This window comes from Pipra filicauda, unplaced genomic scaffold, assembly GCF_003945595.2.
Source record: "Pipra filicauda isolate LSUMZ 115617 unplaced genomic scaffold, ASM394559v2 scaffold169_size1572857_pilon, whole genome shotgun sequence".
In the NCBI taxonomy this organism is placed as follows: domain Eukaryota; kingdom Metazoa; phylum Chordata; class Aves; order Passeriformes; family Pipridae; genus Pipra; species Pipra filicauda.
In genome coordinates this window covers 653,075-679,756 of record NW_024104206.1, presented here as the reverse complement: position 1 = coordinate 679,756, position 26,682 = coordinate 653,075, and the positions used below count along the sequence as shown (strand labels likewise).

At 41.3% G+C, this 26,682-nt stretch overlaps 1 protein-coding gene and 1 long non-coding RNA gene across 3 annotated transcripts in view; both read left to right on the top strand.

Moving 5' to 3' along the window:
* LOC113984064 overlaps positions 1–21,782 on the top strand; it is a 174,436-nt gene extending 152,654 nt beyond the window's left edge. Inside the window, exons 3-5 of one of the 2 annotated variants that reach the window (XR_005562882.1) lie at positions 16,702–16,780; positions 19,242–19,325; positions 21,675–21,782. This is a non-coding gene — a long non-coding RNA (uncharacterized LOC113984064). Of the gene's footprint in view, positions 1–16,701; positions 16,781–16,864; positions 16,950–19,241; positions 19,326–21,674 lie in introns of both variants that reach the window. The other variant, XR_003539388.2, reaches the window with a different exon arrangement.
* PPARGC1A (PPARG coactivator 1 alpha) overlaps positions 1–26,682 on the top strand; it is a 368,606-nt gene that overhangs the window by 263,903 nt on the left and 78,021 nt on the right. The gene's annotated exons all lie outside the window — the stretch shown is intronic.

The following is a 26,682-nucleotide window of genomic DNA, read 5'->3' as shown; positions in this document are numbered from 1 at the left end:
GGCCGATAAAAAGCTGCTGTTGATGTTTGTCCAGATCCTATCCTGTGCAGTCTGGGTGCCAGGCAGGACGAGGCAGGGAGCAGTGCTCGACATGCGTGCCAGCAGTGACTGTCACTTGGGAGGACAAGGGGCACCATCCAGGTTCCCTTACTGCGGGGGTCCCGTGCTCACAGGCATTGCCAGCTACCAGGCAATGTTCATATGTGCCTGCCGGTACTTTCCAAGGCATTTGCACATATGCCAGGAAATCGCTTGTCTTCTCCTATAAAGAAAAGCAGCACTGCATGTGCCTGGCTGCATGTTTCTGTCTGGCTGCCCTCGCTCACGGTCCAGTAGAGCAGCTCCTCAAGCTCGGGGATTTTCACAGCTTCATCTTCCCCTTGCATTGTTGTGAGTAGTAAAGCTATCAGTTTTCTCATGCTGTCCTTGATGTGGCATAAAGCTTTATCTCAGGGTTAGAGGAGCAAGGTGCCTTTGTGGTGGGTGGTGCTTGTGGAACAAAGTCCCTTCTGGAACTGATGGGAGGGCTATCGCTTGAGTTCAGGAGCAGGTGCCAACACTGGGCATGGTGTAACTAATGGCAGAGGCTCTGCCATAGAAGCAGAATCTGCAGTGATATCTTTTGCGACTACCATAATTTGTATGTGTTTTCAGGGTGGGCATATGGTTCACCTTTCTGAGATTTTTTTTTCGTTGTTGACTGATGATCCCTGTTACAGCAGCATGTCCTTAAACTCCAGTGTGTACCTGAGGTTAAGGTTAGGCAAACAATGGAAAAATGCTAAAAGGAAAAACCTCTGAATGTCTCGTAAAGGATTTCTTGCCCTTGAAAAATTGATAGGCTGTCATTTAACCTTGTGGCACCTCTTCAAGCTGTCAATCAGATGCTGAACATTTGAGACTTGTGAAGTATGATACGGAGTAACAAAATGGTATCTGCTCATTCAAAATTGTGAGTATTGAATTAATCTCTTGAAGTATGTTGATAACAGATGGAATAAAAGATCATATGGCACAGCTCACATAGGGTAAGGTTAACCCCAATGTCCTGCTCAGTGTCCCTTGTCTCGTTTAATGCCACTGCTAATTAACTGGCATGAGTGTTTGCAGCCGTATGTGGGATGTTGCTGAAAGCCTGCTGACTTTTGGCATACCTTGACACAATTGCTACATATACAGTACTGCCTGGTTTGGTTTACTTTAGTTTTGTGCTGGGGACCCTTAGCAATAGGCTCTTAAATGCACTTGTGGGTCACTGCATGTGCTTGCAAGTGAGGGTGGTTCAGTTGCCTCATCAGAAAGCTGGTGAGGTGCTTTGCTTTTCGATCTCTGTATCTGCTTCTCTGGCAGCAGCAGAACCGGTCAGATCAGGCTGAAGAAAATAATGCTACTAATGCAAAGATGCTGGTCTTCTCCCCAAGTTTTCCTTCACATTTTGCACTTCATGTAGATGTTTATCAGAGTTTGAAATAAGAACTGTGGCACAGGACCCCTCCCTTGTTATAAACAGGAGGATGGTATTTCATGGTAGCACAGCTGTGGTTTAAGTTCAGTAGGTTCCATAGTAAACTTTTTCCTCCAAAGCTACATTTAGGTTCAGGGTAAAATTATTTTTTTTTTCTGGCTAAACAAAGGAAAATCTTTCTGTCTTTGTTTGTCTAAGTACTTCCATTTTAATATATCTGTGTCATTGAGTCAGTAAGTGCCAAGTACATTTATGAGTCTGTGTATCCAAGGATAACTGGAACATCCCATAGATTCTCTCCCATATCTGTTCTGTTATTTCTATGGCATATTAAATGATGTGACTCCATCAAAAGTACTATGTACAACAGGTCATCTGTGTGCACAGATGATAAATTCAGTTCAGAATGAGTACCAAGAAGATCAGAGGAATGGAGAGCCTGTCTTGTGAGGGAGACTTAAAGAGCTTGGCTTGGATAGCCTAGCAAAACAAAGGCAGAAAGAGGATCCGATTGCTTACCATAAATACTTTAGAGGGATAAACACTAGGGAGAGAAAGGACTGTTCAAGCTACAAAACAATGTTTTCACAAGAATAAATGGATAATATAAACTAGCTACGAGTAAAGGCAGGTTGAAAATTGGAGAAAGATCAGATCATGAACGGAGTGAAGTTCTGGAAGAGCCTGCTTCTGAGGGTAGCAGGGGACTTAAGGGAGTTGGTGATCGTTTTCCAAGAGGAACTGCACCACATTGTAGCCTGGGACACCAGGGGCTTGGATTTGACATCTGAGAAGATCATTCTCGTTCCTGAGTCCCTGTATCCCTATTTAATGCAAGGTTTGTCTTGTACAGATATGCTGGCAGGGCTCTTTCCCCCCTCATCTATCTAAGAGGGGTACATACAAGGCTGTGGCTTGCTTTTCTCTCTGAGCATCATGCTGGTGAGATTAGAATCAGGACTTAAGATACAAGAATAAGTAATGCCGTGATCTTTCAGAGGATGTTTTATTTTCATCTCCATTTCTTTTCTCAAACGTGTGTGATGCACAGAGATTTTGCTCCTTTGTATGCCAGTGTTACTGTTTTGTCAGCTTTTTGGCATGCAGGATTAGGAAAGGAATTGTCCTAGTGTTAAACAGTAGACCCAGGGACTGGGAAATACTCCTGCTCTCTACGTGTAGCAGTAGAAGGCTATTCTTCAACCTGAAGGGGCTATAGAAGGTAACACATTATGTTGGCAATTGTTGCAGCGAACGCTGCATGGTCTGGCAAGAGGCTCAGCTTGATGTGGGCAAAAAGTGAATTTCTCCTTTGTGCCTACATCCTTAGCTCCCTTGTGATGAAAATAGAAGCTGCTTTAATCTTCCTGAGGCTGACGGAAAGATATCTTGCAGACTGCAAGTCAGCAGTTGCCCACACAATTGTTTGGCAAAATCTATTTTTAAAAGTCCATAAATTCCCCAACCAGACAAATGGGGATCTAATGAAAAAATATCGTCACTAATGTACTACCCTTTTAAAGAAAGACAATACTCTTCCCTCTTCTCCTTTTCTTTTGTGAAAAACCTGCCTATTTTAAAATGTGAATGCCAAGTGCCTCTGAAGAGTGCATCAGGCCAGGTGCTGCCCCTCCACTCTTGCTTCATTGGTGATTTGCAGACCCTGTTGATGGCCATGGGCTTGAGATGCTCCCTCCTGCTGTGAAGGTTTGCGGGAGCAGGATGGCAGGGGACTGCCAGCACCAAGATCCCTGCAGCGACACCTTGGCAGATCGCATGCGAGCAGCCTTCTTGGGCGTGCGTCAGCAGGGCTGGAAATACCAACTAGGAAATCAGGTTAAGCCTCTTCGCGGTTGTTGTTCCCCTGCGCATACCCTCCTTTCCTGCTCACTGGAGTGCGCTACGTGGGTAGCTTTTGCTGACTGTGGAGTCTGCCTCACAATTTTTTTCACTTATTAAAGTTGCAGACTCAGAATGAGTTAAAATTGCCTGTCTCTACCACCATTCAAAAACCTGGAAGATGTAAGAATATACTGTGCACCCCCAGTAAACACCCTTTGAAAACATAGCCCTGGGCTTTGATCTACGGGCTTGTGTTATTTTTCCTATATTTTAAATCATTCACAAGTGGTTTTCAGGCTGACCTGATGGTCTTTTATGCAGAAAATTGTACAGACTACCTGAAGTGAATCTGTAGTGCAGAGTTTATTTAACTCTCTACCTTTACATGTAAGAATTTCATATATGAAAGGGTTATTTGTGCATGAATGAGCTTGCACTTCAAACTTAGGCTGTTTATGTAAATAGCCAAATCTTACTGTACCTCTTCAGTGTGAAGTCTCCTTTTTGAATGAACAACCCCCCCCAAAAAAACAAACAAACAAAAAACCCAAACCAAAACAAAAAAACCCAAACCACAACAGAAAACCTAAAACCAACAACCCGGAATGAGAAGTGATTATGATAGAATTATGGTTTTCAATGTGTATTATTATATGTGCCTACATTTAGATTCCCAAAGGGACCAATTTACTAATATTAAGTATTCTTGCAGTAAATGGGATGTGGTAAAGAGAGACCTGCATATATTTTATTTTTTTTAAAACTTAAGAGTTGAATTTCAAATGAATAACAGTAGCACTGGAGTTCCAAATAGTGGGACTTTTTCTAACCCTCTTATTAATTAGGAATTATCATAAGGCAAAATATCTGCATTAATTTGCCAAAGGGAGAATAAAGATTGGTGTATTGCAGTACTCACAAACTTGTTCTCGTGGTGCTGCAATGCACAAAACTTCTAATAAATTGGGGAAAATTATGAATTTGACAACAGGCAATTAATGCTAATCTTTCCCTTTGCAGGGGTATGTTTTATGCTCGTGGTGTAAGAGCAGAGTTATTAGCTCTTCTACTTTGCCTTAATCCATACTACGTGAAGCATCCTGCAGTATGTTGTAGTAGTCTGTAAAATGTCTCCTCAGTACAATGCTTGTGGCACACAAACACCAAGTAGATGGATTTGGGGATGACCCTGTAGATAGCAGACAGTAAGACTGCTTCCTTACTTTTGCTGTTGTCTTTGTAAACTTGTCATCAGCAATGAGAAGATGCTGTCAGAATAGGTTGCATTGTATTCTTGAGCAGCTCTTTGTTGTGAGCCTGAAATTTGGATGGATGTGATTCATTTTCTGAGTAAAAGAGCTAAACACTTGCTGAAGCAAATGGCAGTTTTTTATAAAGCTAATTATTCAAATTTTTCTTCATATATAATTAAAATCATGTTAAACTATTGCAGAAAAAGAAGCCCTATAATTTCTTGTGGTTATAATGGTGTCTGGTTAGCAAACTCTTGTTCTTCTGAATACCCCATGCATGTAATAGAGCATGGGACACAGAGTTATTTGTGAAATTCTCTCGATGCAGAGCTGACACATAACATAAAAATAAATAGCTTAATGTGTTTGTGTGCATAGTGAGTGAGGATTAATTTTTTTAAGTCCCTTTTGTTTCTATTTTTAATTTCTGAGCTGTTTCATATTGGAATAGGCCCAGGCACAATGGGACACTGCAATAATATTTAGGCATTGAGTATTTGCAGCTTTGGTTTGATTTCTATTGCCATTTTAATTGGTAGGATTAATTGGTACTTATGCACACATAAGTATCAGATTTTGGTTTTGGTTCCTTCCTTCCTTCCTTCCTTCCTCCCTCCCTCTTTCCCTTCCTTCCTTCCTCCCTGCCTCCCTCCCTCCCTCCCTTTCTCCCTTCCTTCTTCCTCCCTTTCTCCCTCCCTTCTTCCTTCCACCCTTTGTCTATCTCTCCATCTCTTCCCCCCACTGCAGAGTATTTAGTAAACAAATTCTATTTTTTTCTTTGTGTATATGTAGATACAAGGTGTAAAGACACAAGTGTGAGTTCACACATCAGTGCTGAGTGACAAAATCCAGTGCTTCCTGACGTGAGATACGGGATTACCAGGAGACAATAGCCACATTGTTTGGAGCAGAGGTTAAGGAGCTGGTTTAGCATTATTGTCAAGCTCTACACTGAAATTAATTTCAAAATTAATTATGTTTGCTCCTACTATTCCTTCTTGTACTTGTCAATCTTGCTGCATCTTTTGTGTATGTTTTTAGATATATATAAATTTATTATGTGTTTTTTCTTCTCCTGTCCCATCAAACATCTTCACTAAAAGCCAAGTCCTGCTTCACTAGATAGAAGTGTCAATATGCCAAAGGTCAATATTTTTGTACTGCTTTCATCTCTGGTTTCAGTAGCAGAAACAATAGGTATCCACATTTGTTTGTTTACCCTTATAGGCCACTGTAAAGCAGTGGCCTCCTGTATGTCTGACATGAAGTGATTCGAGGTTTGTGTTACTTCCATCACCCAGTGGTCACTAGACCATCCAGCGGGCACAGCAAATCGTGCTTTTGGTCTAGCCCAAATAGCTGAACTGGACCCAGGGGATCTTGTCACGAACAGTGGGAAGAGGAAATTGCCTGTAGCAGCTTAGAGAGAAGGAAAAAAGTCTAGATGAGATTTCAGATGATGTTGCTTGGTTTCTGGAGTGCTTGCAGTTTTATGAGTACATACAAGCAAATATAAAAGTTCTCATGTGCCTACACATACATCCAAATGCCCCATGGCACATATGGGTAATTTCTGCTGTGTTCAAGACACCAGGGTATATCCACAGTTCTCAGCTTTCATTCTGTTGGATTCTGATGTGCCAAGTCCAGTGGAAAGCTCCTACAGGACTGTGCCGATTCTACTGGAACAATGAGGAGGCAGAAGTGGTCTTCAGAAAACAACCTTATGTAAGCCCAAGTAGTCCCTTAGCCCACAAGCTTCTCAGAGGAATATTCTGGACATGAGCTTTTCAGTGAGGGAATAGGAAGGTTTTAAAGGTGTAAGAGGCAGACACAGCCCATTAGGTCTCCCTAGATGAGTAGCTCTCTGCACAGTACACTGAAGTGGCTGAGGAATGAGAGTGGAGATTTCTGTAGCAAATCAGAGAGTTTCTCTGCCAGCAGCTAAATCCCATATGGGAGCATCAGCTGCACTTCCAGACAGGAGTGGAGTCCTGTGGCTGCTGGAGAGATAGTGTTAGTTCCAGCCTTAAGATTGCTGCAACTCCCCACAGGGCTTTCCAACCAAGAATAAATCTGTTATTCCCTGACACAAACTGCTGAAGCTGGGTCTTCCCCATCTGCACAGTGCCCCTTTTTCCCCTGAACAGAAATAAGGCGACTCTTGCCTTCCAGAGCTCCTACGGTTCAAGCAGGAACTGATATTTTCCACTGGGTTAGGTTCTGTGAGCTTCGCCTATTCTTTTTACTGTATTCTGCTCTCCAGAACCACTGAGGAAATGGAGGACATTCTTTCCACCTGGATACTGCATATATATAGTAGGGTCCAGGACTGCTTGTTGAGTTTTCACCTGCAATGTTACTTTGCATTTGTTAGCAATCTGATTTGTGCTGCATCTTAAAAGTCACTGCAGTGCTCACTGTGAAGGTGCCCCATAGACGTTGATACTGCAATTTTTAAGGAGCAAAGATCATTACATTTTAAAATGTTCATTTAGGATTCTGATTTAAAGCCAGAAGAAAAACCTAAAAGAATCTAAGTTAAAGCAGGAATAGTTCCATGCTAGAATAGCTGCAAATAGTAAATTATACACTTAGTTACATTTGATTGAGGGAGTTTATTGCTCATGTGAGCAAAGTGTCTAGCCCCAGGCATTGTGCAGGTAGTTACTGCGCAAGCATACCACCTGCAGCCATGCCAGAATACCCAAACCCCCTGATACCACAATGTTCGCTGTCCTGAATAGGAATTGGAGGTCATGCCAGATTGCATTGCAGTGCAGTGAAGTGGACTAGAAAGAGGCCACCCACCTCATTTGCACTTGTGCCTTACAGTAATAGGTGCTTGAATGTCAGTGGGTGGTGATAAAGGCTCATTTACTCACCCCCGACGCTGTGCGCACCCCTTTCTGCACGTGTGGTGCAGATAAAGTCTGGGAGATTGCCCACTGTACTGAGGCCTCCATGTTATTTTTACATCTTTTTTTTTTTATTATTATTTAATCTTGTATGCTCCAGTTGAGCTACATTAATGGATTAGAATACAGCGTGATCTTAGGAGAATTCCACTACAATGGATAGATAGTTGGATGGACCGACAGACAGATGCAAGTTTAAAGCACAAGAGGATTTGCATATTTAGTTCTGCTTTACAGCCTCCTTTAGAGAGTGGGATTAATGATCTGCTAAATTATCACAGTTGAGAGTCTTCAGCATTAGGGTGAATGCATATCCTGCTAGAGCTAGTTTTACAACTTTTCCAGAGACATTTACAAATCTTACTGGGGGCAAGGAAGGGAGGGGGGCGGGGGATATCTAGTTGTTGACAAAGCAGCTGGTGACTAAAGGAGAAAAGAGAAAAATCAGAAAATCGTCCCTTTTCTGGCAGGTCTAAGAGCCTTTCCATCACCCACTGCATGCATTTAGAGCAAGAGTAGGAAAAGTGTTCTCCAAGGACTGTTTGCTTTTTGAGTACTTGAGATGCTATGTTAAGCACTTAACTGCAAGTCAGCTTAGAGAAATGTCTTCCAAAAACATTTATTTGAAAAGGGAAAAAAAGCTCATAAAGGCAAGTGAACTTTAGATGCCTAGCACACCTTTTGGTCTCTGACTTTAAAGATTTTAAAACTGTGGTTGAGTAAGGTGTGCTGCAGAGGATCTGGGGCAAATGCCACTACTGACTTAGCCAGCACCAGCCTCATAAAGTTCCCTTTGATCTAGCCATTAAAGGAAAGAACATTACTTGGCACATTTCTTGGTTACACATATTGCATTCTTTGGTCCCATTAAATAATAATGAATAATAAATGGCATAGTTTGGAACAAAATTCTGCACAGCTCAGTAAGAGAAGAGGACTAACATACCTTCCGCCTCTCATAGATGGAGATGTGAGTGCATCCCAGAGCCCTGCTTAGGGTTAGAGGACTCAAAAAAGCAGGGAACCATTTCCAGCCATTTCACTGTTGTGTAACACCAGTTCTGACGTGCTAGTAGAAGAGAAAACACACTCAGGCTTCAGTTAGGTAGAAACAAGAGTGCTAGCTTCTGAGATGACACTAGCAGACTCCCCACCATATCCTAGAGGTGATTCTTCACAAGAACAATGCAGGAACTGAGGCCAACTAATTTTAGGAAACAAATTCATGTTCCTAGATTTGTCCAATTTAATTTAAGGACTTGAGAGCATGGTTGGTTTTGGTTCTCTATGCAGTGAAGAGAACGACACAGATACATCTATAAAGTGATTCAGGTTTTAACTGAGCCAAGAGGTGCCAGTTTATGTCCACTGACTGTAGGCAACCTAGCCTCTATATATAAATACGTCTTAACGTGAGCGCCCCTTTCTTCTCTTCCTTAAATCCAATACCCAGGAGAGGAGGTATTTAGATAACACTTGAGACCTACAAGTGCTAGGGAAGAAATGTACTTCTGTTGTGCAGGTTTTCTCTCTTTGCTGAAAGTGTCTTGCTGAGTGAGTGAGAGACTGATCATCAGTCTTGGCAAGCCAGGGCCTGATCCAGCCACCACTATACATTGTCTTCAGGACAGGGTCTGTGTGAGCAGCATTTGCAGCTGGCCTGTGCTGACTGTTGGCAGATGGATACAAACACTTGCCCTTTTTTTCCTTTTTTTTGGAATGCCCTGGCTTCACCAAGCTTGTTTGACACCATCCTTTTTGGCTTAGTGGGGACTCATACGGGAATATGTCAGGTGGCCATTGGCATTTTAATGTAACAGAGATGAACACTTGCTGAACACTTAGCAGTAAGATTCAAAATCCAGATCTCCTCAAGGAGGATCCATATCTGCCTCCTCAGGGGGCAAAATTTACTGGTTTAGGAGGTACAGATGGAATGTGCTGCAGTTTATAAGGGAAGAGATAATTCAGGAAAATAAAGCAAAATACATTTTGGCACAGTTTTTCTATTTTCTTTTAACCTCTCTTGAATGCTATGTTTCCCCTTTTTCTTGCCTTTTTCTTTTTTTTTTTTTTTTGCTTTTGTTTCACTCTTTTTACTTTTTTTCCCTTGAATTCCCTTCCTTCACACAGCAGTTCCTTTCTATATTTCCTTTTTCTCCCTTTGTGCTCTTCCCAAGCTGATCTTCTGCACTAGCCTGCTCAGCTCTTCTCATTTCTGGGCGGTCCAGCTGTCCCCCCTGCCTTCTCCAGAGAGCTGCTCCAAACAGTGCGGCCAGGCTGGCAGCTGCTGGAGCTCTGCAGTGTTACTGAGGTGCACCCTAGTAGAGCCTGAGAGTGGAGCCGTAGGACACGAGCAGTCTTGTGCCACTGGAGCACTGGCAGGATAACATAATACTTGTCAGGAAAGATGTCTTCACACCTCTTGTAACTCCACAACAGATTTCCCTTCACCTTTTCTATAAACAGGGTATTTGTACCATTTCCGTGGTTTGCTCAGCACCAGCTCATAGCCTCCTGCTGGATTGGGCTTCATGTTATTAATTATTTGTATTTATTTAGCCTTCTGGAACACCAAGGCACGATTGTGCAGGAAACTTTACACCCGCAAACAAAAAAAGGCATCTCTCTAGCCTAAAAAAGAAAACAGCAGACAGCTATTTGGGGAGATCACATTAACTCCCCCTGGGCTGACGTGGCTGCTGAGTAGGAGCTGTGGTGCATAAGATACAGAGGAAGTTGTTTCCTTTCTCTGGGTCTGGCCGTGGGCACCTTGTGAATGCTGGATCTCTTGCATTTTCTTGCATTTTCATTGTTTTTGATGTCTTTCAAGGCATGCAACAACTAGTTTTGGCCTTGTTTTTTAAACCGTGATTTCTTGCACCAATTTCTCCGTTTCTAATATTTCTAATATATATATTTCTAATATATATATTTCTATATATATATTTCTAATATTTCCTTTCCCTCTTTGCCCACTTTTGCCCTCCCTGCTGCAGATCCTCATAGCCTTGCTGCTTTTCCTTGTGGCACCTCCTTCCCTTCAAGTACCACTCCCCTGCTTTTGCTCCCCCTCCTGCTCCCCAGCTAGGGTTAGTCCTCCTGCTTTGCCTCTCCCCAGCCTCTCTGCTCTTCTGTTTGGCTGCCTGCAACAGAGGAGGCAGGGGAGAGGCAGGAAGTAGTGGTAAAAAAAGGAAAAGTCACCCCGCATGCCCCCTACCAGAAGTGCCTCCCTTACCCTGCAGCCAGCTTAGAAAAAATGGAGGGAGATGTCCAGAGGGTGCCCCAGCAGCAGAACCTCCTGTCTGCAGAGGACGGGCTGTGGGGTGCTTGGGGGTGCCAGCGGTTTTCCACCACCGATGCAGAGAAGTCACTCTGACGTCAGTGCACCTTGTGCTGGTATAAAACTATCTAAGCCAAAGTTCAGGTGAAGGGCAGCCATGTAGCCAGAAAGTCATGTGGCTCTCATGTTGGTTAGTATGTCACTTTGAACAGCTCTTATCTGATATTATTATGACTAACCCAGCGCTGACAGCATGGAACAGATTACAGAAGCCATGTGATGATTATTTAAGGCATCGCTGAGTATAACACGCAGCTAATATTAACCCCTTCTTTCCAGAGCAGCTTTGTCGCCCTGTGAGTGATGCCCGAAGCAGGCACCTGCTCTACCCTGCCCTGCCCTGCCTGGGAGTGCTCCTTCACTGCACTTACCTTTGGTGCCATGTTTCACACAAGGCTATTTTTGAATCATTCCTCTGTTTTAATGTGGTCTTACAGATCAGAGCACTTCTGCAGGCTATGGTTGCTTCCCCCCCCTTTTTCTTTTTTTTTTTTTTTTTTTTTTTTTTTTTTTTTTTTTTTTTTTTTTTTTTTTTTTTTTTTTTTTCAAAAAATGAAGGATCAGTTGTGACAGGTGCCTGTATTTTATATTTCCTGTGGTAGCACGTGCCAATAAAATTCAGAAGCCTTTTTGTTCTGTTATGGTTGATCTTTTAAAGTTATTGAGAATGACGCTGAAGTCATAGCTGGCAAAATAGACCTCACTGTTCTACATAAATGTCAGCAGTGCCAAGGCAATACATTCTGAGAGGTAACAATTCGTGTGCTGACGGGGAAGGCGAGGTGTGCACACATACTGTACCCTTTAAACAGGCTGACACCTGCACCGGGCATTTCAAAAACAATGCCAAAAATGCAGCATTATATAAAGCCTGACAGTGGCCCTGACTGTTCAACCACTTTGACAAATGTGTTAAATGCCCTTTTTTGAGGGTCCCAGATGAAAAAGCTTGGGTTCCTGGTGAAGGACTGTGGTCTCTGGCAGGCTGAGGCAGCTGGGGCCATGGCATCTCTCCTTCATGAGGTAAGTCAAAGGTGCAAAGAATTTAAATTCCGCACCTGGAAATTCTGGTCACATGAGTGGCATTACTCATGTGGTAGTGTGGAGGGTAACGTTAACACCAGTGGCCTCTGGAGCAAAAAGGGAAACACTGGTGGGCTCTAGTTCACACTCATGGACCTCATGTGGGTCCATGTGCTGCTGGGTGGGAGGCACTCTCTCCCCCCTTGGGAGCTGCCTGCTGGCACCCTGTGCCCCCCAGCAGCATCCATGGGCAGGGACCAGGGGGACATAAAGTTTAGGTATTGGGATCAGCTTTCTTTTGCACGAAGGGAAGATGCAGGAGTGTGAAATTTGTGTTAGCACTGTTGTGAAAGCCTTTCCCAGGGCTGTAAAGCCAGAGGAGGTTTGGCCGCTGGTTTGGTTGGGAGCCAGGTGTTGGGAGAAATTGTGCTGCTCCCATGGCCCTGTATATGCAACTATATTTCTCTTCCTCTCATGTCTGCAAAACCTGAGAAAATAAGTGAGAAAGGTGGAGAAAGTCTGGAGAAGGAAAACCAGGTACCAACCCTTCCCTCCATTTTAAACTCAGGGCCAAACCCAACTGGGATCACAAGCACTACAAAACATGGTTGAGACTAATTACAACTGAGACTCAAAAGGCCCATAAGCTTTTGGAAAGGGGCTCAAAAGTCCCTCAGATGTAGCCATGAACACTCTTTGTTTAAATTAAAAGAAAAAAAAAGGAGGGAAACAAAAGAGAAACAAAAATTCCCTTGGCTCTACCACCAGCCCATGCATAAGTGAGTATGTTGGCAGAGAGTTTCCATGTGGGATTTGTATTGCTTGAGAAGGAAAGGGGGGAAATGACACACTGGAAAAGTGCAAGGATTCCTGTGCTGGTGAGGGGATTTATTTCCTCTTCCAGCAAAACTGCAAAAGTTAGAGCTGCTGAGGTAGGAAAAAGAGAACAAGTGGTTGAACTGTGTAATAGTAATACTCATAGTAGCAGTGATAGTACTGATTCCCTGTGAGCTTTGGAGTGTGCTTGAGCCCAGCTCTCAACACGCTGAAACATGCTGGTCACTTCACCCTGCCTATCGTGTATCGGAGTTGCTCCGTCTGTAAAACATGACTGATAAATTGCTAATGTGCAGATTCGTGATGTGCTCAGATCATTAATATTTTTCTTGCTTGGAGATACTTTATTAGAAAGCACATGCAGTGCTAAATCATTACTTTTTTCTTTTCTTGAGCTGAATTACTTTCAGAAAAAAACTATTTTTCTGCAGATGCTCTATGAAGTGTTTGTCCTAATGCTCATTTATTGTGAGTGGCACTGATGGAGCAGGTGCTGGTATGAAGCAGATGTATCTGTGTAATAGTTTACTTTGATGGCTCCTTTAAGAGGCTTCATAATCTTTATATTTTACCATTGGGTTTGGAATTTTATGCTCCTTTAACAGGTGTATTACCTTGATCAGATGTTTTCATTTTAAACTATTGACTTATGAGCACATGGCCTGCAGGGATTGATGTGCAGCAAATTGATTCCTTTTAAAAGATTTATTCTTATATTCTCTTTTTATTTAGTGTAGGAGTTCACTAGAAAACATAAATGATTGATAGTGACAGTTCATGAGTAAAACTGAAAGTGTCCTGCAATTAAAACTTTTGTTTCCCTTAGTTTTAATACTAGAAAGAAATCAGTAAGGATGGGAATACACATAGAAAAATCCAGTCTAAAATCAGAGTTTCGTTTTCTGGTTTAACATTTAACAAAACCAGCTTTTAAAACATTTCTTCTCCACTCACAGCTACTATTGTTTCTGTGTACTTTTATCATTCAAAGAGTTCAAGCTATTTGAAGAGCATGTGTACAAAGATTACCTTAAAATGACTCATTGTAAAAGCTCCCTACCTGATGAATTTGTCCTATTGGAACCAACATCTATTTTAATAGAATCCACTAAAAAAACTCAATCCATTCAGCCTCTGAGATGGAATGCAACAGCAGAGTCCTGCCATGAAAATAGCTTGTGTAATCAGTGGAATATAAATGGCAACAGCATCTTGTACTCCCTTTTATGATGGTGGAAAGAGAAGGAATTCAGTGGGCAGCCATATGACCAGGTCCTGCATGACTGAGGAGCTCACATTTTTGCATTGTGTTGTAGCACAGTATCTCTTGTGTCTAAGAGAAGGTAAATTGTTCCTATGCCTTGTGACCAGAATCTCTGTCTAGAGTAAGAAGCAGAATAAAGGACCATTATTTTAGCAGAGGCATTAGAAATCTGTGTGACTGCTGGAAGCATTGATTAACAAAATATTTTCTCATAATGGCTAATACCCTTCTGAAAATAAGAGTAGGGAAGCTGCTTGAAACAAAAAACTGCATATATGTCTGAGCAGCTTACAGTTTTAAAGCACTGCCCATGCTGACAGAAGAGGCAAGGATATGACAATTACTGAAAGTTTAGTTCAAGAATAAATTTAAAGCAGTTTTATTCTATGAGTGAGCCTTCTACATGAATGCATGACTTGTGTTGGTGCCAAATGTGGGTGGCATTTGTTAGACTCTGGTTGGAGTCCAGTCTGCATTGCTGCATGAAATGAGTGTGATGAGGTCAGGTCAGTCCTTGCTGAATGATAATCCACATCATAAAGCTACTGTAAATGATTCAGCATGGTTTAGTATTATTTTCAGCCAGTGCCCAGGAGAGGCCAGGACTGAGCTAGCATTAAGAATGAATTGTCCATGCTTCCCACTCTTATATAACTGAGGGTGAAAGTCACAGGAAAGTACGTTAGGAAAATGAGCACAGCCTTTTTTCATAATACAGATTACTTGTCTTCCTTAAACAAAGGTTGTGAACCAGGGTGGAGGGATTGGATATGGTCCGCAAATGTGTTTGGTTTTCAGGATCTCAGAACTTCCTAGAGAAACTGAGTTATGATTCTGCAAGTTGACAGAACTTTTAGGAAAGTTGCTGAATACCCTCTACTTCCACAGTGACCAGGGTAATTTGCCCCATTTTTGTAAGCAGTTTGCATGTTTAGTTTGCACCTTTTAATTTCTAAGTGGATATAATGTTTTAGTTTATTGCTGGCAATTTGGCTGCAGACAGGTTTTTGCTGCAATTGGTGGCCACTGTGATTTTTTTTACAGCCATTTTTTTTTACTTTGATGTCTTACTAAGGCACCTTTGCAACATTAATTTGATTAAATTGCAGTTTGAGTTCATACCAAATTGCCATGTTCTTCTGTTGTCACCCACTAAAGGGGCTGAATAAGTTCCTCATGTAGATACATAGGTAGTTTTTTCATGTGTTTGTAGAAGGCTACTAAAAGGAAGGCTGGGATACAGGACTTCAGAAAGGGACAGACCAAAAGAAAAGAAAGAAAATTTGCAAAAGTCAGAAACCATAATTCCTAATTGTCTAAATTCATTTTTTAGCAATTACATTCAAGCTGGCCTGATGTCTGTGTGATTGCTCCACTTAATTCTGTAAAAAACATTAATATTGTGGGGTTTTACTCATGTACTAGGACAAAAATAAACCAGATCTCTGTGTGCTTCAGACTTGGCTAGCGAGTCCAGCCAAGAACAGATGAAAACTCTGCCAAGAACTTTTTCATTGAAGAGTTTTCTTGAAGCTTTAAGAGGGGAGGATCAGAGCTTTGCAGACAAAATTGCTGATTCCTGCTCAGGGTGCTACTCTCTTTCCTGCATTCAGGACTATCCTGCAAACATGGGCGGGGCATCTGGCAAACCTAGGCTGGGTTCAGTGGCTGTGTTTGTGCGTACTGCTCATGCATGAGGACCATTTGACTTGGGACTGACTTAAAGCAATACCTGCTGGATTTTGTACATGTAGTTTTAAGAATTTTGAAACCTTGGTGTTTTGCATTGCTGTAAAATTGTTTCAGCCTGTCCCTGTGTGGTAGGAGGTCGCAGCATTGTTCATGTTACTATCTCATGATGGAGTTTACTCAATCAGCTATAATGTTGTACTAGTGCAGGCCCCACACTTGAGCTCTTCTTGCCTCATAGAAAGGTCAGTACTTTTTTTTCCCCCTAGTTCTTCAGCAGTTACATTCTTCTTACAAGTACAAATGTGTTCCTTTATTTAAAGACTTTTTCTCTCCTTTAGGAGCGTACAGTTATTTCAGAGGGGACTGTGTCCTAAAAGAAGAGGAAAAAAATGTTTGTTTCTAGTTTGGGTCTTTTTTCACTCTTTTATATAAAGAAATGCCATGAAAAAGCCATGAAGATAGAGTTCATTATGTTAATCCCATCTCTAAAAGCACTGCTGTGCTGCGGGCCTTTGTTGTCAATAAAATGTCAACCAATGGCATGTACAGCATGTTGTGCAGACTTCGAAATGCCGCAGCTGTAGGACTGTGGTGTGTTTTCTACACAAGAGCTGAGAAATATGGGAGGGATTAATATTGAGTGCAAGCCCAAGTGTTAATACAGAAAACCAAAGCAAGGAAAAAACCAAAGCTTACAAAGAGTTTTCTTCAGCATATTTTTAAAAATTGGTTGTCATTCTTCATACTTTAAAAGACATCTGTTCACATTTCATAGTCTACCCATAGTTTATCCAGGAAAGCTGGTATACTATTTTGCTTTCTCACAGGGGCAATATCTTTCCATGTGTTCAAGCCAGTGTAGAGCCTAGTAGTTTCAAAGAAGAGCAAAATCTAAAAAATTGGGACCTTTTGGTGCTATAACATAGTTAACGTGTATCATGTTCGTGATAATATGTGAGTCCTGTGAAATACCAGAAAGCAACTTGCCTATTTTAACTCCAAGAAAGAAGATTTTTGTTCAGCACTGACCCATTTCATGAAATTGTGGATTTTGTGTTTTAAAGGACCCGATGCTTTCTCAGTACAACTGTGACCAGTTTGCAGGTCTCCTCTCCTGTTGTATCTGTGCCTGGTTGCAGGAAGGTGAGCCAAATGCATTAATAATATGACCCTCACCACCAGAAAGCAACGCAGAAAATACTACTTTCCTGGAAATGTATTTTGTAGGTGTGGTACACAGACTAAAGGACAGCACCATCTTTCATTCTCCCAAGCAGTGAAACAGAAATATTTTCCAGAGTCCGATCATGGGGTAAGGAGAGGAAGGAGCAGGTAAACTACTCCTGTCCTAACACTGAAATAAGTATCACACCTTGTTTCTCAGATGTAGTATTCAGAAATTTTTCATATTTTCTTGGAGGAGTCATTTCTGCTTTCCACACAGCACTGGTACAGTGCTAGTCAGAAGTGTGTTTTAATGCCAGGTCTATGTTACAGATCAGTTTCTACTGATTTTCAAGAAAAACTAAATACATTGGAATGAAGAGTGCAACAACACATACTGTGCTAGTAACACTTTTGAGACCAGTGATTTAGTTTAGGATATGGGATGGGGGTTGTCACGTGGAAGTAAGAGGTATGAGGGATGATGGTTGTAATTTCAGGTCATGTAGGAAGTTCTAACCTAATACCTGACCATAGCATGTTCATCTCCATGCCACTTTCATATTGGTTTCAGTGACCTGATGGCAGAAGGAAGAGACACGTTGTTATTGTTTGATACATGTGAGCCCCTGTGGCCTTCCCACTGTATTTGCCTGGATGGAGCTTTGCCATCTGCATGGCGGGCCAGGCTCTCTGCTGTGCAACTCTATGCACCTCTCCCTGGAGCAGCTTTGTTAGGTTTCATATAATTACAATTGATGTCTCTCAAAAAATATTGCATGTTATGTTTTATGTTCCTTTTTTACACCTTGTGATAGGGTTTCTTTCAGCAAATCACCATGTGCAAAATGTGGAAAGATTGCAGCTGTAAAATTAATTTCATTTGTATTTAGCCAGGTGTTGTTATTAAGAGGCAACTGAAATCTAGCATCATAAATCCTCTTCCAGAAAAAAAAAAAAAAAAAGGAAAAATTAGTATCTGCATTCAGTGTTTCTCTTTTCTTCCAGGCTCTTTTTTATTGTTTCACTCAACATGCTGATGGTGCCAGGTTCCTTACAGCCATTCTCATTTTGTCTCTCGCTCATTTGTTTGCTGATTCAGTAGCTACAATAGTGTACCCTCCCTCCTCCCCTCCTTTCTTACTTCCTTTTTCTCCTTCTCCAATATGGAGGTAAACAACTTGAAAAGTACTTTCAGCAGCACATAAAAAGGTTACACTTGCAACTGGCTCTGCATCCAGGGATTCTGTGACAAGGTGTTTTATCAAACCTCATTTTTTTCAGTGTGGGGACATCTCTTTTTATGTGCAATATGAACATGTTGTCTTTATGTATGGGCTGGGGGCGTTACAGGTAGCTCTGAAACAACCTGCACTTAGAGAAAAGTAATTTTCTACTCAGAGGAGAATCTGGGTTTAACACGGGGAGCCAGGGCTGTTGTCAGGGCTTTGGTAAGTGGTGTGGTCTGTGGGACTAAGTTAAGCAACAGTGCAGGACTTTCTAAGAGTAGGTATGAGGATGAAGAGGTGCTACTTTTGCACAGAGCCCTTGTGACTCAACTGACATTTCTACTTGGAAGAATTCCCTTTCTAACGGTGAGAAATATTTTAGTTTGTCTGCTTGGCCCTCTGTGATATGTTCCTACCTCACACTAATGCCAGTCGTATCAGATCGTTCTAATTATAAATGTGACAGCTCTGAGAATTTGGATTTTAAAATCCTGGAGGGTTTATGCAACATTTTGCGACTCCAAACCAAAAAAAGTTACTAGTAGGCTTAACCAAATTAGAAGGTGGTGTTTTAGCCACAAAAGCACCTAGTCCACACCCAAATTTGAGCCAAGGAGTATGTCTGGTATATATGTGAGAGAGAAACGAAAGTATCCTATGCCTTCAGATTAGTATCAGCAGGGTCCCCTGTTTCCAACCATGCTCATTTGCTCTAAGTCATGAAATTATTAATGGAGAAATTTTCTTGTAAAATAGAGCAGCAGTTCTGATTTACATGACTTCTGTGCATTTGCAAGTATTTCCCCCCCCTATGGCTAGAGCTGTATTAACAGGTTTTGTTCCAATAAGCGAACTAACACGCATGTATTAAGCAGAGGTCTCGGGGAATCCAGTCTCTGCAACAGCTCTGGCATTCCCTCCTGTTTATTTATTTGCACTGATGAAGATGCCTCTCCTCTGTGCCATCTTTTTGCCCCCCAGCTTAGCTACTAAGCAGCCTCTTTGGTGTCTGCAGTGAATCAGCACTTCTGGCAGGCTCGTCGTGCTCTGCCTCCAAGCACGACTCTGGTGCGGCACACAGACAGACCCCTCTTGGTCTGGTTCAGTGCCGAAGGAGCAGGGCTCGGCCCTTAAGGCAGAAGTTTTCCTGCAGTTTTACAAAACAGCAAATAGTAGATCAAAAAGTCGCGCTGAATTTTACTTTCCTTTAGGAAGAGAAGCTTTCTGCTGATGGTGATCCAAGGGATATTTGCAGCCCCATTTAAAGCACTGTGTGGGCATTTGGATAGTTTGCAGTAAGTGTAATAAGTATACTAAGAAGTAAAAGAAATTTAAGCTAGGCACACTGCACTTTGAAAAGATGAACCTTATAAGATTCACAGATGTTTGAGAATTTTGAGAAATTCTCTGTAATAACTGCAGAAAATAAACAAAAATCCAATAGACACAAGATCTCTCTCTCTCCTCTCCAAGTGCGTTTGCAAATCCTTTTTTAGGTCATGCTACCTAAAAAAAGGAAAGGAAGAGAAGTGAGTCCTATTTATTTCATTACAAGGCCAATTTTCACACACAGGAAGGTCTCTCACTCCAAAGAAAACCCCACAGAAGATACTTTGAGCCTTTGGTAATGTGTCCCAAATTATTCATATCTTCTTTGGTCTGGCAATACAGAGCAAGAGGGTGTTTGTAGACCCATTGCCTGAGTGAATAACACTTGAAACCACAGCTAATCTCACTGAACAAGTTGGTGAATATAGTGTTGAATTAAGAACTCAGAGCATGGCCCATGGGAAAGGATAAATCCTTCTTCGCTCTAGTGTGTGGTAAGGCTGTTATTGATGGGGTTGCAGAAGGGCAGGATCAGGCTCAGTGTTTTGCTTTGAATGCATTTTTCTTAAATGGTAAGGGAAATTAAAATAATTTACTTCCAAAAATTGTATTCTCATAACCAGTACAGTAGCAAGATGCAGCAGGATTTGGAGGTTGTGACCTTTATTTTTGTTGTTTTATTGTTGAATAGTTTTTTCTCCTTATGTTCAAATCTAAATTCAAATCTTGGCTGAAATCCTTCATGTGAGTTTTCATGTGTGGTTCTGTAGGCATTGTTTTCCTTGACTTCCATTGGCATAAATAGTTAAATAACTGAGGAAACTGTAACTATCTCGCATTACTTCTCTTCATCAGATAATTGGTGCTTTGCAGGCCTAATATGCAATATGTTTTGATTACTGCTTTTGTTATATTAAGGAGTTTATTTTTACTGTACATCAAATTTACTATAGATTAGTCTCCTGTATGCAGTTCATTACATGTCTTAGATGTGGTTTTCAAAGTGATGTCAACCTTTCCAACCTGCTTGGGAACTGAATTCTGCAGAAAATTATAATACAATATATGCATGTGAGGCCTGTCATCTTGAGTGAGACATGGAGACACTGGGGACCTCCAGGGTTCAACATGAGCTCCTGTTATTGGCTCTGAAGCGCCAACGCTCTGAAGGTGGTCTCAAGCAGACCCTCCTCCTTCTGTAGGTCGTGCAGAGGGAGTGCCCCACAGCATAGGTTGGTCAGTGGAGTGCTGCACATCCGAGGGCATTCCCGTGCGTCCATTTTGGGCCGTGTGTGCTGAAGTGTGTTCACCTCAGCTGTGCAGTGAGTTGTATGAAAGAATGTATACAGGTGTTGGCACTTTGGGTCATATGAATAGAAATGGAGCCTGTATTTTCAAAAGTGGTCCATTGTCTTGGAGATTAATGGGAAACTTGATCATCCAGTTAGTGCTGCATACCCTGTGAATACACTGTGTATTCCACATCTAGTAGTATGGGTATGTTTTTTAAGGTGATGGTTGTGGAGAGGATTATGTTTTTTTCAGTTTGCTTTATTAAGCCAATTAGAAATGTTCAAGACTAGGAGGTGTTTTTCCAGGTCTTACGATCCCATTAGTTAAAAAACACAGGGAAAAGTCAAGCAAGCAAGCAGAGTACAGAATAAACTGTTTAAATAAAATACAGTAACTAACTTTTGGTCAAGTAGCATCTTGCCGAGCAGTCTGATTATTGACTACCCAGGCAGTTCTGCTGATATGACCAACATAAATTCATCTTTGCTTCTTTTTTTACTGATGCTAATGCCAAAGAAACAGAGGAGCTCTAGGAAAGGAGAGCTGGATTCAATTCTGCTTCATGAATCACATATTGAATTGTCAGGAAAGGAACAAATTCTGCCCCAATTGCCACTATAACTATGATAGGTTGTACTCATGTGCCTCAGGGCAGAATATGGTCTGAAATGAAATAGATGAGGTCAAAATCTGTTTTCATTGATCACAGAGAAGGCAGTGAAGCTGTAGAGGCAAATGTGACAGCAAAATATTGTCAGCAAGGACATTCCTCTTGCCAGTGATGCATCATGGCAAAAAGAAGGCTGTTTGATTTTCAAGCTCCATGATGTCTTGGTCGGGTTGATAAAAAAAACCAATCATTCTGTAAGCAAGTAAATTGAACTGAAAGTAAGACACAGTGATTGACACTGAGTTGCAAGATGCCATTTATATAAAGTCTTTTTGCACTGAAAAAGAAAGGAGCGTTTTGGTTTTGTTGCAGAAAGTATTAATTTTTATTTTCTTTTTGCTTATATTTTTAGGATCTTGCAAAAGGGAGACCAGGAATGTGGTTCCAGGAATAATCTTCTTTTATTCCATCAGATACATTCTGCAGCCCATTCCATAAAGATGACAATAATAAAAAAGCAAGGGACACAATATAAGAAACAACTTTCTTTCTGTTAGGGCGGATGGCTTTATAGAATAGATACTGAAGCAGCAAAGAACTGAAAGTGGTTTCTGAGAAGTGTTGACCTCCTTTCGTGCCACTTACTGTGAATTAAAGCTGTGACTGAGAACTAGTTTGGGCATGTGGTACAGCACTTACAGCAACTGCTGCCAAGGAACAAGATTTGTGTTTCTAAGGAAATGCAACAAAAGAAAATGGTTTAAGAGGCAGTGGCTGTCACTGTGTAAAAAAAAAGTATCTATTTATGTACAGATAGAAAGAAAGGCCGAATTGGGTTATTCTATATGCAGGTTAGTGTACGTGTGAACTCTTGTAATGTGAGATTCAAAATCAAACTACTGTGGATTGTGCAGGGTTTAGCATATCTCACACTGTTAGAGTTTACAAAGTTGAGCTATCTAAAAGCAGTTGTGACGTACTCTGTGCCTGTGACTGACTGTTGTTTGTCATTCTTACAGGCATTATTAGTAACAGTGACCTGCTATAAGGGATACATTTAGAGCAAGGAAACTGAGGTTTTGTGGCTTTTTGGAGCTCCTTTCTTATGAAACCAAAAGGCAAGTATCTTCAGCACTTCTAAACCAAGGCTGCCAAACAGTATCACTTACCACTACCTTTAAGGTTATAAATATCTTAGGACATGACATCCACTCACTGATTTGTAGCAAAGATGTTATGAGAATTGTTCATGCACTGAAGATTCATTAAGGGCTGAAAACTGTAGCAAAACACCGAGGGAAAAATATCGCTATATTTACACACTGTCTTAACTCCTTTTATTCTCCCCTCCCGGCTTGGAAAGGGAACCACCTGTCTCCTTTGCTGATGTCAGACTGCTGCCTGGAGACATGGTGCTATTGAAAGCACACGATACTGTACATATTTACACCAAGCTCGTATCTGATTGAGACTGGGCTATGAGACCTGTGAGTTCACAAGTTTCTTCATCATACTCTCATGCATTAAACATGTATTTGAACTCTGGCTTGAAAGCCGTGTGATCTTAGATAGACATATTTACGTAATAGTTAAATGAATGATCATGCGCTCTCCAGCTCCTTTTCCATGCAAATGCAGAGGAAATTGAATATTATATTATTTCAGTGAGATGTCCTCAATAACAAATTACTGTTTAAAATAACCAATATTTGTATGTATATCAATTGCCTAGCAGTTATTTTTGTCTGCTATTTGCATGATATGGAAAAGAGTTTTTCTAGCAAACGTTTTAAGCTACTTGGTGCTGCTTTCCTTTTGGAATGATCACAAGGGTGCACATTTAGGGATGTATTTTCCATCTGTTTTTTTGAAGCTGGCAAAGCACATAATTTGGAATAGAAAAGAAGTCTGAAAGTACCCATATTTGAACTGGTTTGGGCCATTCTAGGAATTCTTATTCTATAGCAGTTGGTAAAAGTGAAGGACTATATTGTGCCCTTGGATGCAATATGCAGGCAGGGCTCAAGGCCATAGAGAGCCCTGTGTGAGTGCCCAGGGGCTCACTAGGGCCCCTGAAAGTTTTACTGCTCAGTTCCCGATGCAAGAACCTGAAATGATCAGAGGGGCTCTGTGTTTAATGCAGTCCTGTGGTGTGCAGGTTGGTTTGAGATGGGTCCATTTGCAAAGGCCTGGGCTTACAGCCTTGAGTGACGTGCCTGATGGAGCGATCCACTGAGTCTTCTGTGTCCATGGATGGGGCTGCCAGTGCAACCAAGCTGTGGGCTTGCTCAAACATCTCTGTGACTTTTGCCAGAAGGTGGGATGGTCAAAAGCCAAAACCAAGCTTTGCTACAGGTCTATGACCCATGCAAGGCTTGAGGCCTGAGCTTCCATGCACTCATATGATGGTGATTCTTTTCAGAGCAAGGATCTTCACCTGGTGAGCCACAGCTCACCCACACTCCCTCTGCTCATCCAGAAGGTTTGCCTTAACTCTTCACACCAGCTCACCCTTTTCATGGGACTGCTTGTTGTATGTAGTGAATAAGGATGACAGAATATGGCCCTGTTGCTCTGGCCATGGTTGGATCAAGCTGGGCACCATTCAGTGCAGTAATTTCTCTTAGATGGGCATTTTGAAAGCACCAAAATACTTGGGGACACTAGAGCTCCTGGGAATACATGGGAGTGGGAGCAGCTGGGTAAAAAAGGCTCCAAGAAATATGAACTGTTGCTGCAAAACTCTTTAACTATGGGGAGTAGAGCAGATATTGAGACTTTATAATAGTAGTGTGCCTGGGGTCTCAGGTTGCCCAAATTAAGTTCTGACAAAAGAACTGTATTTCATTTTGCTGTGGTCTAGAGTAGGTCTAGTCAACACCACAGCTATTGAACTGCTTATGTCTCCTGAGCAGTTCAAGTGCAGTTCCTGGGATGTGGAGATGCTTTTTTTCTATCAACTGGATGTGATTTTTTGGCTGAAGGCTGGTAGGTCCCAGTGGAAAAACCTGTATCAGCGCGTGCTGCTGAAGACAGCACTGCTGGGTCACTGTGGGAGCAGCTTATTGCCAGTGCACACCAAACTCATGGTGGTACAGGGGCAGTGTCCTGGTTTTGTCAGTATCTCATCCTCCAAGACCTCCTTACTCTTGTGTGTTTATTTTTTTCTTATGTAATATATTTATTGTAGTTCTTTGCTGTATGTTAGGGATTTTTTTTTAATGGAGATTGAAAGGTAAGGAGAAAGTGGCCTTCCCTATCCTAGAAACAGAGAAGTTACAGCTAGAAATGAAGTCCTGGGTCATCTGTTTCATGCTCATGTGCTAGCACCATTTTTTTTTGTATACTAAACCACACAATGTTGTAATATATGATTGATATTAATTAGGTTTCTGCAAAGTACTGCACACCTCAACTTGAACTGAACCAGAAATAAATATATTGCCATATATTAACATTTTATTAGTTGAGAAGAAGAATAGGATGAAGGCACCTATGTGAAATCCAAAGTGTGAGCTTCAGATTGAATTAATGCCAGCAGCGCCTTGAAATTAATTTGGTTACTATGGGTACAGAATAAGAAATAGTATACCATAATGGAACTATGTTTACTGATTCATTTCTGGCATTAAAAACTGAAACCACATTATATATGCAACAACAGCCTTTTCTTTCTTGGAAGAAATTGGGTACATTTTAGTAATTAAAGTAAATGTTGCCCTCTGAAAAGTGCCAGTACTCCACTGGAAGAAGAGCACTGTTCTTTTAGAGGATCTGCCCCATCACAGGCTGCAGAGCTGCAATACACCGAATGAGAGCTAAACCCCAAAGAAAATACTACCAACCCAGGAAGCTTCCAGTCTTCCACAGCTTCTCATTAAATATATCTTTTGTGACATGATAACATCTGTTTCGTGTACCATTCAACTGTATTGGTCAAATGTCAGTTTTCTATCCTCGTGCCACTTCCTATCTCATCAGTATGTAGGAAAAGAACAAGTTTTGCATCTTAAGATGTCGCAAGCTGAGTAATAATAAAATAATGCAATGGAAATACCATACATTCAGAAAGCAATTATTTTAAGGGGTTTCAGTTTTGACATGGCTAGATTAAGTATGAAGCTTTTTGTTTTTATACTTACTGTCAAGAATGTTGTTAAATACTGATACCACCTCCTAAGAGAACAACTTTTAAATACCAAAATGAAAAGGATAAGCATTAAATATTTTGGTAGATATATTGTGCCATAATGTCTACTGCCTTGTTCTTAATACAAAGCACAGTAGGGCTTAATTAAAAAGTGATTGTACGATCTATCACAAACCTGCATTAGGGATATGGATGCCAAGAAAATTAAGTTGAATAGGTGGTGATAATGAAATCTATATTTTATTGAGTAGTTTTTATTCCTATACCTTTGTTTGCTATTCTTGCCTCCCTGTCAGCAGTAAGACATTTTCCATCCAAAATGCTTTGAAGGAATTTGTTTAGTCTGATGCTGCTTTGTTCCATTATTTGATCAGTATAAGTTATTTTGTTAATTTTTTGACAGAGTAAAATGCCTTGACAAAACTTCTGACTCTGTCAGAGCAGAGCATGACAGTAAACAAAGAAAAGCAAGTCCTTATGAGCTTGTTCCTGCTAGGAGTAGCTAGCTAACAACTGGTACAAGGGTGATTTTCTGTTTCATGTAAGCAAAAGTCAAACTCACTCAGAGCCTCCAGGGCAGCCCCACAACCTGGTTTAGTACAGATTTTGCCTATTCCAGCTCCTAGTGGAGCTTCAGAACCTGCTAAGTAGAGTACTTAGCATTAGAGAACATCAAAATACATTCAATGAAGCATAATACCAAGTGAAGAATATCTACAATAAAAGTAAGTATTCGTACAGCCTGGGCCAAAATCTCCCATGTTATAACTTAAATGCTATTGATTTTTCAGGTTCCACTGACCTGAGGTTGCTGGGACTGTGCTTGGGATGAATCTGATCTATACCGTTAAGGCCAAGCAGAATCACAATTTAGAAAGTGTAATGCAAAGAAATAGTTACCATGTATTCTGCTGTCTTGTAATTCTACATCAGTCATCAAGAGTTCACTGCACTGTTGGAAAGTCTCTTCTTTAGATGGGTAGAAGTGTGTCTGCAAGCACTGTAGAAAACAATAAGACAAAAGACCTTATTGTGCCCCTTCATATTTTTAAGAGTGGTGTGCTGCAAACCAGACAGCCTGTGCTTTCTGAGCAGAGCTGCTGGGGCAGAGCTTCATTTTCACGTCCCCACTTACTAGGTTCAGTGTTGTTGGTGTCCTTGTTGTGGCAAAAAATCAAACAGCCAATAGGGAAGGCTGGTTTTGACGATCTTGCTGCTTGTGTGTTCTGAAGGGACACAAATCACATATTGCAACACACTGCACATTGTA